At 45.0% G+C, this 10,905-nt stretch overlaps 2 pseudogenes across 1 annotated transcript; both read left to right on the plus strand.

Annotated features, from left to right (window-relative positions):
• The first annotated feature begins 7,331 nt into the window (after positions 1-7,331).
• LOC125548116 (BTB/POZ and MATH domain-containing protein 2 pseudogene) lies at positions 7,332-9,097 on the plus strand (annotated as a pseudogene). The gene is made up of 2 exons (XR_015615242.1): positions 7,332-7,468; positions 7,553-9,097. The product of XR_015615242.1 is annotated as a BTB/POZ and MATH domain-containing protein 2 pseudogene (transcript).
• A 206-nt stretch (positions 9,098-9,303) lies between these two features.
• LOC125527459 (BTB/POZ and MATH domain-containing protein 1 pseudogene) lies at positions 9,304-10,386 on the plus strand (annotated as a pseudogene).
• Positions 10,387-10,905: the final 519 nt, after the last annotated feature.

Raw genomic sequence — 10,905 nt, forward strand, 5'->3', positions numbered from 1 at the left:
GCCACCGGAAGTGTTCCGGGCATCAGCGGTAGTGTACCGGGACCACCGGAGGGGTCCGGGGGTCCACCAGGTGGGGCCACCAGCCCCGGAGGCCTACATGGGCCAATAGTGGGAAGGGACCAGCCCCTAGGTGGGCTAGGGCGCCTCCCACCAAGGCCCAAGGCGCCTCCAATAGGGGAAGGGGGCAAACCCTAGGGCAGATGGGCCCTAAGGCCCACCCTAGGTGCGCCTCCCCCTCTCCCCCTTGTGGCCGCCACCCTAGATGGGATCTAGGGCTGCCGCACCCCTTGGGGTGGGAACCCTAGGTGGGGGCGCAGCCCTCCCTCTCCCCCTATATATAGTGGAGGCAAAGGGGCAGTCCAACACACGATTCAATCTCCCTGTTGGCGCAGCCCTACCCCTCTTCCTCCTTGTCTCTCGTAGTGCTTGGCGAAGCCCTGCTGGAGTCCCGGGCTCCTCCACCACCACCACGACGTCGTGCTGCTGCTGGATGGAGTCTTCCCCAACCTCTCCTTCTCCCCTTGCTGGATCAAGGCGTAGGAGACGTCACCGGGCTGTACGTGTGTTGAACACGGAGGTGCCGTCCGTTCGGCACTAGGATCATCGGTGATTTGGATCACGACGAGTACGACTCCATCAACCCCGTTCATTTGAACGCTTCCGCTTAGCGATCTACAAGGGTATGTAGATGCACTCTCCTTCCCTCGTTGCTAGATTACTCCATAGATTGATCTTGGTGATGCGTAGAAAATTTTGAATTTCTGCTACATTCCCCAACAGTGGCATCATGAGCTAGGTCTATGTGTAGTTACTATGCACGAGTAGAACACAAAGTAGTTGTGGGCGTCGATATTGTCAATTGTCTTGCCGTTACTAGTCTTATCTTGATTCGGCGGCATCGTGGGATGAAGCGGCCCGGACCAACCTTACACGTACGCTTATGTGAGACCGGTTCCACCGACTGACATGCACTAGTTGCATAAGGTGGCTGGCGGGTGTCTGTCTCTCCCACTTTAGTCGGGTCGGATTCGATGAACAGGGTCCTGATGAAGGGTAAATAGAAATTGGCAATTCACGTTGTGGTTTTGGCGTAGGTAAGAAACGTTCTTGCTAGAAACCTATAGCAGCCACGTAAAAACTTGCAACAACAATTAGAGGACGCCTAACTTGTTTTTGCAGCAAGTGTTTTGTGATGTGATATGGCCAAAGGATGTGATGAATGATATATGTGATGTATGAGATGATCATGTTCTTGTAATAGGAATCACGACTTGCATGTCGATGAGTATGACAACCGGCAGGAGCCATAGGAGTTGTCTTAATTTATTTATGACCTGCGTGTCAATATAAACGTCATGTAATTACTTTACTTTATTGCTAACCGTTAGCTGTAGTAGTAGAAGTAATAGTTGGCGAGACAACTTCGTGAAGACACGATGGTGGAGATCATTATGATGGAGATCATGGTGTCATGCCGGTCAGAACGATGATCATGGAGCCCCGAAGATGGAGATCAAAAGGAGCAAAATGATATTGGCCATATCATGTCACTTTTTGATTGCATGTGATGTTTATCATGTTTTTGCATCTTATTTTCTTAGAACGACTGTAGTAAATAAGATGATCCCTCATTAAAATTTAAAGAAAGTGTTCCCCCTAACTGTGCACCGTTGCGAAGGCTCGTTGTTTCGAAGCACCACGTGATGATCGGGTGTGATAGATTCTAACGTTCGAATACAACGGGTGTTGACGAGCCTAGCATGTACAGACATGGCCTTGGGACACATGCGAAACACTTAGGTTGACTTGACGAGCCTAGCATGTACAGACATGGCCTCGGAACACGGAGGACCGAAAGGTCGAGCATGAGTCGTATGGTAGATACGATCAACATGAAGATGTTCACCGATGATGACTAGTCCGTCTCACGTGATGATCGAACACGGCCTAGTTGACTCGGATCATGTAATCACTTAGATGACTAGAGGGATGTCTATCTGAGTGGGAGTTCATAAGATGAACTTAATTATCCTGAACATAGTCAAAAGGTCTTCGCAAATTATGTCGTGGCTCGCGCTTTAGTTCTACTGTTTAGATATGTTCCTAGAGAAAATTTAGTTGAAAGTTGATAGTAGCAATTATGCGGACTAGATCCGTAAACTGAGGATTGTCCTCATTGCTTCATAGAAGGCTTATGTCCTTAATGCACCTCTCAGTGTGTTGAACCTCGAACGTCGTCTGTGGATGTTGCGAACATCTGACATACACATTTTGATAACTACGTGATAGTTCAGTTAAACGGTTTAGAGTTGAGGCACCGAAGACGTTTTGAAACGTCGCGAAACATATGAGATGTTTCGAGGGCTGAAATTGGGATTTCAGGCTTGTGCCCACGTCAAGAGGTATAAGACCTCCGACGATTTTCTTAGCCTGCAAACTAAGGGAGAAAAGCTCAATTGTTGAGCTTGTGCTCAGATTGTCTGAGTACAACAATCATTTGAATCGAGTGGGAGTTGATCTTCCAGATGAGATAGTGATGTTTCTTCGAAGTCATTACCACCAAGCTACTAGAGCTTCGTGATGAACTATGATATATCAGGGACATATATGATGATCCTTGAGATATTCGCGATGTTTGACACCACAAAAGTAGAAATCAAGAAGGAGCATCAATTGTTGATGGTTGGTGAAACCACTAGTTTCAAGAAGGGCAAGGGCAAGAAGGGATACTTCATGAAACGGCAAATCAGCTGCTGCTCTAGTGAAGAAACCCAAGGTTGAACCCAAACCCGAGACTAAGTGCTTCTGTAATAAGGGGAACAGCCACTGGAGCAGAATTACCCTAGATACTTGGTAGATGAGAAGGCTGGCAAGGTCGATAGAAGTATATTGGATATACATTGTGTTAATGCGTACTTTACTAGTACTCCTAGTAGCACCATGGTATTAGATACCGTTTGGCTGCTAAGTGTTAGTAAACTTGAAAAATAAGGCTGCGGAGTAAACGGAGACTAGCTAAAGGTGAGCTGGTGATATGTGTTGGAAGTTTTTCCCAAGCTTGATGTGATCAAGCATCGCACGCTCCCTCTACCATCGAGATTGGTGTTTGCGTTGAGCATAGACATGATTGGATTATGTCTATCGCAATACGGTTATTCATTTAAGGAGAATAATGGTTACTCTTTTTATTTGAATAATACCTTCAATGGTCTTGCACCTAAAATGAATGGTTTTTTTGAATCTCGATTGTAGTGATACACATGTTCATGCCAAAAGATATAAGATAGTAATGATAGTACCACCTACTTGTGGCACTGCCATGTAAGTCATATCGGTATAAAACGCATGAAGAAGCTCCATGTTGATGGATCTTTGGGCTCACTCGTTTTTGAAAACTTTGAGACATGTGAACCATGTCTATTGGTGTATATGCATGAAGAAACTCCATGCAAATGGACCGTTTGGACTCACTTGATTTTGAATCACTTGAGACATGCAAATCATACCACATGGGCAAGATGACTGAAAGCCTCGTTTTCAGTAAAATGGAACTAGAAAGCAACTTGTTGGAAGTAATACATTTTGATGTGTGCAGTCCAATGAGTGCTGAGGCGTGTAGTGGATATCGTTATGTTCTTACTTCACAGATGATTTGAGTAGATGTTGAGTACATTTACTTGATGAATCACGAGTCTGAATTATTGAAAGGTTCAAGTAATTTCAGGGTGAAGTTGAAAGGTCGTCGTGACAAGAGGATAAAATATCTATGATATGATCATAGAGATGAATATCTGAATTACGAGTTTGGCACAGAATTAAGACATTGTGGAAATTGTTTCACAACTAATACAGCCTGGAAAACCATAGTGTGATGGTGTGTCCGAACATCATAACTGCACCCTATTGGATATGATGCATACAATGATGTCTCTTATCGAATTACCAGATAGTTTATGGGTTAGGCATTAGAGACAACCACATTCACTTTAAATAGGGCACCACGTAATTCCAATGAGATGACACCGTATGAACTATGGTTTAGAGAAACCTAAGCTGTCATTTCTTAAAAGTTTGGGGCTGCGACGCTTATGTGAAAAAGTTTCAGGCTGATAAGCTCGAACCCAAAGCGGATAAATGCATCTTCATAGGACACCCAAAACAGTTGGGTATACCTCCTGTCTCAGATCCGAAAGCAATAAGGGATTGTTTCTAGAATCGGGTCCTTTCTTGAGGAAAAGTTTCTCTCGAAAGAATTGAGTGGGAGGATGGTGGAGACTTGATGAGGTTATTGAACCGTCTCTTCAACTAGTGTGTGGTAGGGCACAGGGAGTTGTTCCTGTGGCACCTACACCAATTGAAGTGGAAGCTTATGATAGTGATCATGAAACTTCAGATCAAGTCACTACCAAACCTCGTGGAATGATAAGGATGCGTACTACTTCAGAGTGGTACGTAATCCTGTCTTGGAAGTCATGTTGCTAGACAACAATGAACCTACGAGCTATGGAGAAGCGATGGTGGGCCTGGATTCAATGTAGATCTCATGTCACTAAAATGAAAACTATAATTTATTCGCTTTTCCAACGCTTATCCTCGGAAATTGAGGGGTCGTCATTCATTTCTCTTGTTGCATCTTTTGGGATCTAATCTAAAATAGACCTGATAATCATTAATCTTTTCAGATATGTTGACACCAAAACCCATCTAGGGGACTATGAAACACTTTCAGATGACTGTACAGGTGCGTGGGACATACATGTCGTGATGGCCTGCCCCGTGCACTCGGTCGACAACAAGTGTGACTAGTGTCTGCGATAAGCAGTAAGCATGGAGGACTCTCGCACGCGGCAACAACCTATATAAAGTAATAAAAATATTATTGAGCTCCCATTTATTTCATTGTAAATACAAGCATCTTCGCCCTTCTTGATGAAATCGATCTTTTTTTACCATTTCATAATTACAAAGATTCCAACTCCTTCAGACTCTCTGAAGTTTGCACAACTTTATAGATAAAACCAAACATGGCAATGAGAGCTAAACACATCATTCCAGAGTAGAAGTTCCAACATAATATAAAGTTCATACAGCCAACCGAGATGAGAGAAGCATGCATGCCTCAACTATAAGGAGTCACCAAACAAAGCTCTAATCAGGCATGGAGACAAGGAGCGAGTAGAGATATGTATCCTGGAAATCAAGTTGTCCATGTCATCAACGTCATATGGCTTAGCGAGTGGCCGCCACTATTGTAAGAGATAGATCAACTTAAACAAACAATCAAATGGCTTAGCAGGGGATACTAAGCCAAAGCAGTTAAAGCAGCCCAACAAATATACTTAGAATAAGCCGAGAGTGAAACGAGGAGACCAACTCTAAGGCTCCCAAATAACATTGAACCAATCCTAAACACAACTCCTGGCAAATAAAATATGAACGTGGCTAAACATCAGCATCATTTTTCATCAATACCTTGGCACCTTCCTATCGACGAGTGCCACATTACGAGCTATTTAAACATTGTGTGGTGCATAATTGAGTATTTAAACAAAATTTCATGGGAACACAATTGAAGTTGAACCACCAAAATAGTGTGAGGAAACGTTCTTGTGCCAACCGGCCGGCCTAAAATTGTGCCGGTGGCACGCACAGCTGTGGGCCCATCCACCGCTTCGTGTCCTCATCCTCTCCAGCGGAGGTCTTTTTGCTCCACTCATTTGTTTCTTAATTTCTCCCCCAAGCGAGATCTCTTTCTTCCCATCGCTCGAGCTCGAGCTCGTCCTCCTCCCTTTCCTCTGTTCTTTCACCCTTCGCCCCTGTAGCATGCCGCACCATGTGCCACCAACACCCAAATACCCCTCATCACTGGAGCTACGACAAGCCAGCGAAAAAGCTGGAACCGTCCACTGGAAGAGTTGTGACCAGCCTGCGGAGAAGCTGTAATCGCGGCGCCGACGAGCTACACCAACTACGACGGTGGGATGCAGTGGTGCTAGAACGGTGTTGCGGGATTTCTGCGACTCGCCAAGACCAGAAAAATCTTAAGCTTCGTGACAGTGATTATAAACAATTGTTTCAGGTGCATGCAAAGTTTGATGGACAAATAGCATGAAATGATCTCCATACAAACGCAGTACAGATTTACTCAAACAGTGCACATACTTTGGGCAAAAGTAAATAAAAATTGTATAGAACTTCATGTCATTTGGCCACCAAATTTAGCAAGAAATAAAACATTTTGTTATAATCAAAGCCACAAAGTTTCAGATTTTATTCTATGTTGCCATTGGTGGGTGCAATGTCCCTTGATGTAGAAAAATCACTTTCTTAAACTTAACAAAAAAATGCTCAAATTTTGAATGGTACTATGTTTCTAGTTTAACATTACCAAATGAAAAAAAAGTTCCCCTAATACCGAAGGAAAGAGATAGGATGTTGGGGAAATAAAATTTAAAATAAATCAATGGAAGATAATAGAAACGAACAGATGTAACAAACTTCTCTTAATAGACGGTGCTATAGTAACCAAATTGGATTTGATCCATGATTATGTCGTTAGAGCAACTACAATAGCTCCCGTGCCCTTAAAAGAACTCCAACAGCTGCTCTGTAAATCTGAATTTTAAATTATAGAATAATCATTTCCGTCTTGTGTGTTCACAGAAAAAAGCTTTCTTATGGACGGATAACCACCTGAAACTTCATGATGCGCCGCGTCAGGCCGCCGTCGCTGTGCCTCCACCATGCCACGTCATGGCTACCGCTGGGTGCCTTCACGCTAGACCGTCACCACCACGCCGTAGCTGTCGGGTGCTGCCATGCACGCACGTCGTGTTGCGCCACAGTTACACACGCTGCAACAACTACGATGCCGCCGTCGCCACGAACGCCGATGTGCCCCCAGGCACCGCCACACATGGCATGCCGTGCCACTGCACCTCGCCGGCTAATGTCGCCACTAGAAACAAGGAGGACAGTGGGGGCCAAGGCATCGAGGGCCGAGATACAGAAGTGTGTGGAGGAGATGTTAATGGCGGACTGGAAAGAGGATAATAGGACAAACGGAAATAAGTCGAGGCATGAGACCCGTAACAATGTCTTTTGTTGCAATGCACGGACATTTGTGCTGGTAATCATTAATCAGTTTTTTTAGGGGCCATTAATCATGTAGAGGGGGTGCTCTTTCTTGAGACCAAACTGGGCTACGGCCCGCCCAGTAATTTCATGGTCTCTATTCTTACCTATGAGCCCAGCCCACCTGCGGCCCACTAACCAAGCAGGGCACGATTGATCCAATTATCTGTGTAGCAGCGGAACCTAGCGTCGCCTTCGCAGCGAGCAATCGGCGACATCATCCCGGCCGCGCCGTCGTGCCGGCTCACTGCCCTTTGCGCTCCTTCTCGTACGACTGCTCTCCTCCCCACAACGAAGCTGCCCCTGTGCAAGGCATCAGATTGGGAACACGCAGGTATTCCCCGAATTCCTAATCCTAGTTAGCCATTTGATAATTTATAGCCTGATTTTTCACTCGATTGTTCCTTACATCTCATAGGAATTGCAATGTTGGTAGCCACGGGCAAGGCCACTCACACTCAGAGAAGAATTGATTTGATTACAATTGCTTCAGTAGATAGCCCAATTGTTCGAATCAATTGACTGCTTAATTGTTCTTTTCATTTTACAAATTGCAGCATAGGTTTCACATTCAGAATTTCAAAAAAGTTGTGCTCTTCTTTAGTCTGGCCGGCCCAGTTTTTTCTGATCAGCTTCGCCACTGTAATCAGGGATAGATATAAGTGGTTAAGGAAAGAAAGGGAAGCATATCCCGTGATTCTCGAGAAAGAGGCGTCGGCACGACAAGCACCCATCGTCCTCTCTTTGGGGCCATGGCAAAAAACTCCACCGCTGTCGTTAACCATGACCACAGGAGCCTATCGGAGACCTCGTCTAGATGCTTCACGGAGAGCTTAACCGCCACCCACAATTTCGAGGTAGCCTGTTACCCGCTGCTCGCCGGCATGGGCGTTGGCAAATACATCAGCTCATGCATCTTCAGCGTTGGTGGCTACGATTGGACTATCAGGTTCTACCCAGATGGCAATAATGCCGAGTGTGCCGGTAATGCTTCAGCCTTTTTGTATTGTTCCAGCCAACCGGAAGGCGTCAGGACCAAGTTCACCTTGAACATGTTGGAAAAGGAGGGCAAAGTCCTAGTAACAAGCTTCGGGTCGTTGGAGCATACCTTCTCTTCGTCAATTGATGATTTTGGCTTTTCTAAATTCGTCGAGAAATCGAGGCTGCTGAAATCATCGTCGGATGCCACAAGTGGTTACTTCACTATACGGTGTGTTCTTACCGTGATAAAAGAACCGCGAACGGAAATCAGGAGGAACCTTTTCGTGGTTCCGCGGCCAAATCTGCAAGACCATCTCCAGCAGATGTGGAAGGATGGACATGGAGCAGATGTCACATTCAGTGTATCTGGCCAGTTGTTCAGCGCCCACAGATACTTGTTAGCTGCACGGTCCCCGGTCTTCAAGGCGGAGCTCTTTGGTCCAACGAAGGAGAAGGCAACAGACAGCATCACGATTGATGACATCGAGCCATCAATCTTCGAGGCGCTTCTTCACTTTATATACACGGATTCTATACTAGATGATTGGGATAGCAAAGAAGGTAAAACCGCAAACATGCAGCACTTGCTGGTTGCAGCAGATCGATACGGGTTGGAGAGGCTAAGAGTTATGTGTGAAGGCAGGCTGCGTCACAGCATCGACCTGGAAACTGTCGCAACGACATTGGTTCTGGCGGAGCAGCACCACTGTAGGGATCTCAAAGAAGCATGCATTGGATTCATGACCTCACAAAACAGGCTAGGAGATATCATGGCAACGGATGGATTCAAGCATCTGATGGCAAGCAGCCCTTTGATCATGAAGGATATTTTAGATAAGGTGTCCTGTGTCTTGAGTGGCTAATCTCGTTTGTCTAGAAATTAAATGATCATGTGACCAGTATTTAGTACTTAGTCTGTGTAGCGTTGATTATACCAAATTTGAGATTTCAGTCATTGTATTGGGGCATCTACATTTCAACTTCAGAATAAATATTTACATTGGTATAGTCATGTTATTGTTCTCCCTTGATTCTTGGTATATTTATAATCACTTCAATATTGGAGCCTCATGTGTCTGCGTTTATCGTGCCTACATTCCTGGCAATGACTCACGTCATCCTCAAGACCAATACATCATCGGTGGTGATCTCTCTCTCTCTCTCTTTAGTCTAGCTTCTACCGTCTCCATGGGCAACAGATCGTCTTCCTCAGCTAAGCCTGGCCAGTCTCCGTCCGAGACGGCGTCGAGATGCCTCACAGAGAGCTTCACGGGGACCCACGATTTTGAGATTATCAACTACTCGCTGCTCGTTGTCATGGGCGTCGGCAAGTTCGTAAGCTCGAGCACATTCTGCGTCGGTGGCTACAACTGGAATATCAGGCTCTATCCAGACGGAGTCATGAAAGACTACGCCGGCAAAGGGTCAGTGTTTTTGCACCATCTCTGCTCACCGGATTCAAAGGGTGTGAGGACAAAGTTCACATTAAGCGTTCTGGAGAAACACGGCCAAGTAACCAGGGCTCTAGTCGACCACATCTTTCCTCGAGCTCATACTAGTGACGGTTTCGGCTACACCAGATTCTTCGACAATTCAAAGCTGAAAACAATGCCAGACCTCTACTATGGCTCATTGACCATAAGGTGCGTACTCACCATCATAAAAGAATCTCGCACGGAGCTTAAGACGAACCTTGCCGTGGCTCCACCGTCGAATCTGCAAGAGCATCTCCGGCACATGCATGTGGATGGAGATGGTGCAGATGTGACATTCAGTGTTCGCAGCCAATTGTTCAATGCCCACAGATGTTTGTTGGCTGCACGGTCCCCGGTTTTCAAGGCAGAGCTCTTCGGTCCGACGAAAGAAAACTCAACTCGGTGCATCGAGATTGATGACATTGAGCCACAAGTCTTTGAGGCCCTTCTTCACTTTATATACACAGATTGCATGATGGATGGTTATGAAGAAGGCAAAACTGAAAATCTACAGCACCTACTAGTTGCGGCGGATCTATATGGAGTGGAGAGGTTGAGGGTTATGTGTGAAGGTAAATTATGTGATAGCGTCAACTTGAAAACAGTCGCGACAACGCTAACATTAGCGGAGCAACATAACTGCGGGGTTATCAAAAAAGCATGTATTGAGTTTGTAGCATCAGGGAAGACACTTGAAGCTGTGAAGAAAACAGATTCAGATGTATTCAAACATCTCGAGGCAAGCTGTCCTCATCTCATGCAGGAGATTTTATTCGCAAGGATGCCTCCCATGTGAAGTTGATAAGATGATCATGAGTCTATATGAAGTCAATTTTGTGTAAGAAAATGCTAGGGATATTTCATGAATTAGTGTACGCCATAGACTATATAGAAAAATTGTATCGGTAGAAGATTCTTTGATTTACTTAAATTTCACCTAGTACTTGTATTTGTGCTGCTTATTTTTTGAGTCCTTTTACCATAAAGTCACTTTACCATTTGTCAATTCAATGTAGGTCATTTATTTCTATGGTTCAAAAGAAAAATAGAGCGAAAATCCCAAACTTGATTTTTGGTTCGTAACAAATTCTCTGCTCTTGTGATTAAAGAGATAATATACTTCGCTCTTTAAAGTAGGATTTTAATGGAGTTTCTTCGAGTAATCTGGTGGGATATACAGGGGTATATATATAAACTAGATAAAAATCTCACCGTGGCACACTTTCTCGCACAACTCAGAGGCTCTGAATGATCAGCTCGGAATCGCTGAACAAAACTCAAGGTGGCAACTTTCGAAAAGCTCGAAGGGCCTGAC

The sequence above is a fragment of the Triticum urartu genome, chromosome 2A, assembly GCF_056163025.1.
Source record: "Triticum urartu cultivar PI428250 chromosome 2A, HENAU_Tu73, whole genome shotgun sequence".
NCBI lineage: Eukaryota > Viridiplantae > Streptophyta > Magnoliopsida > Poales > Poaceae > Triticum > Triticum urartu.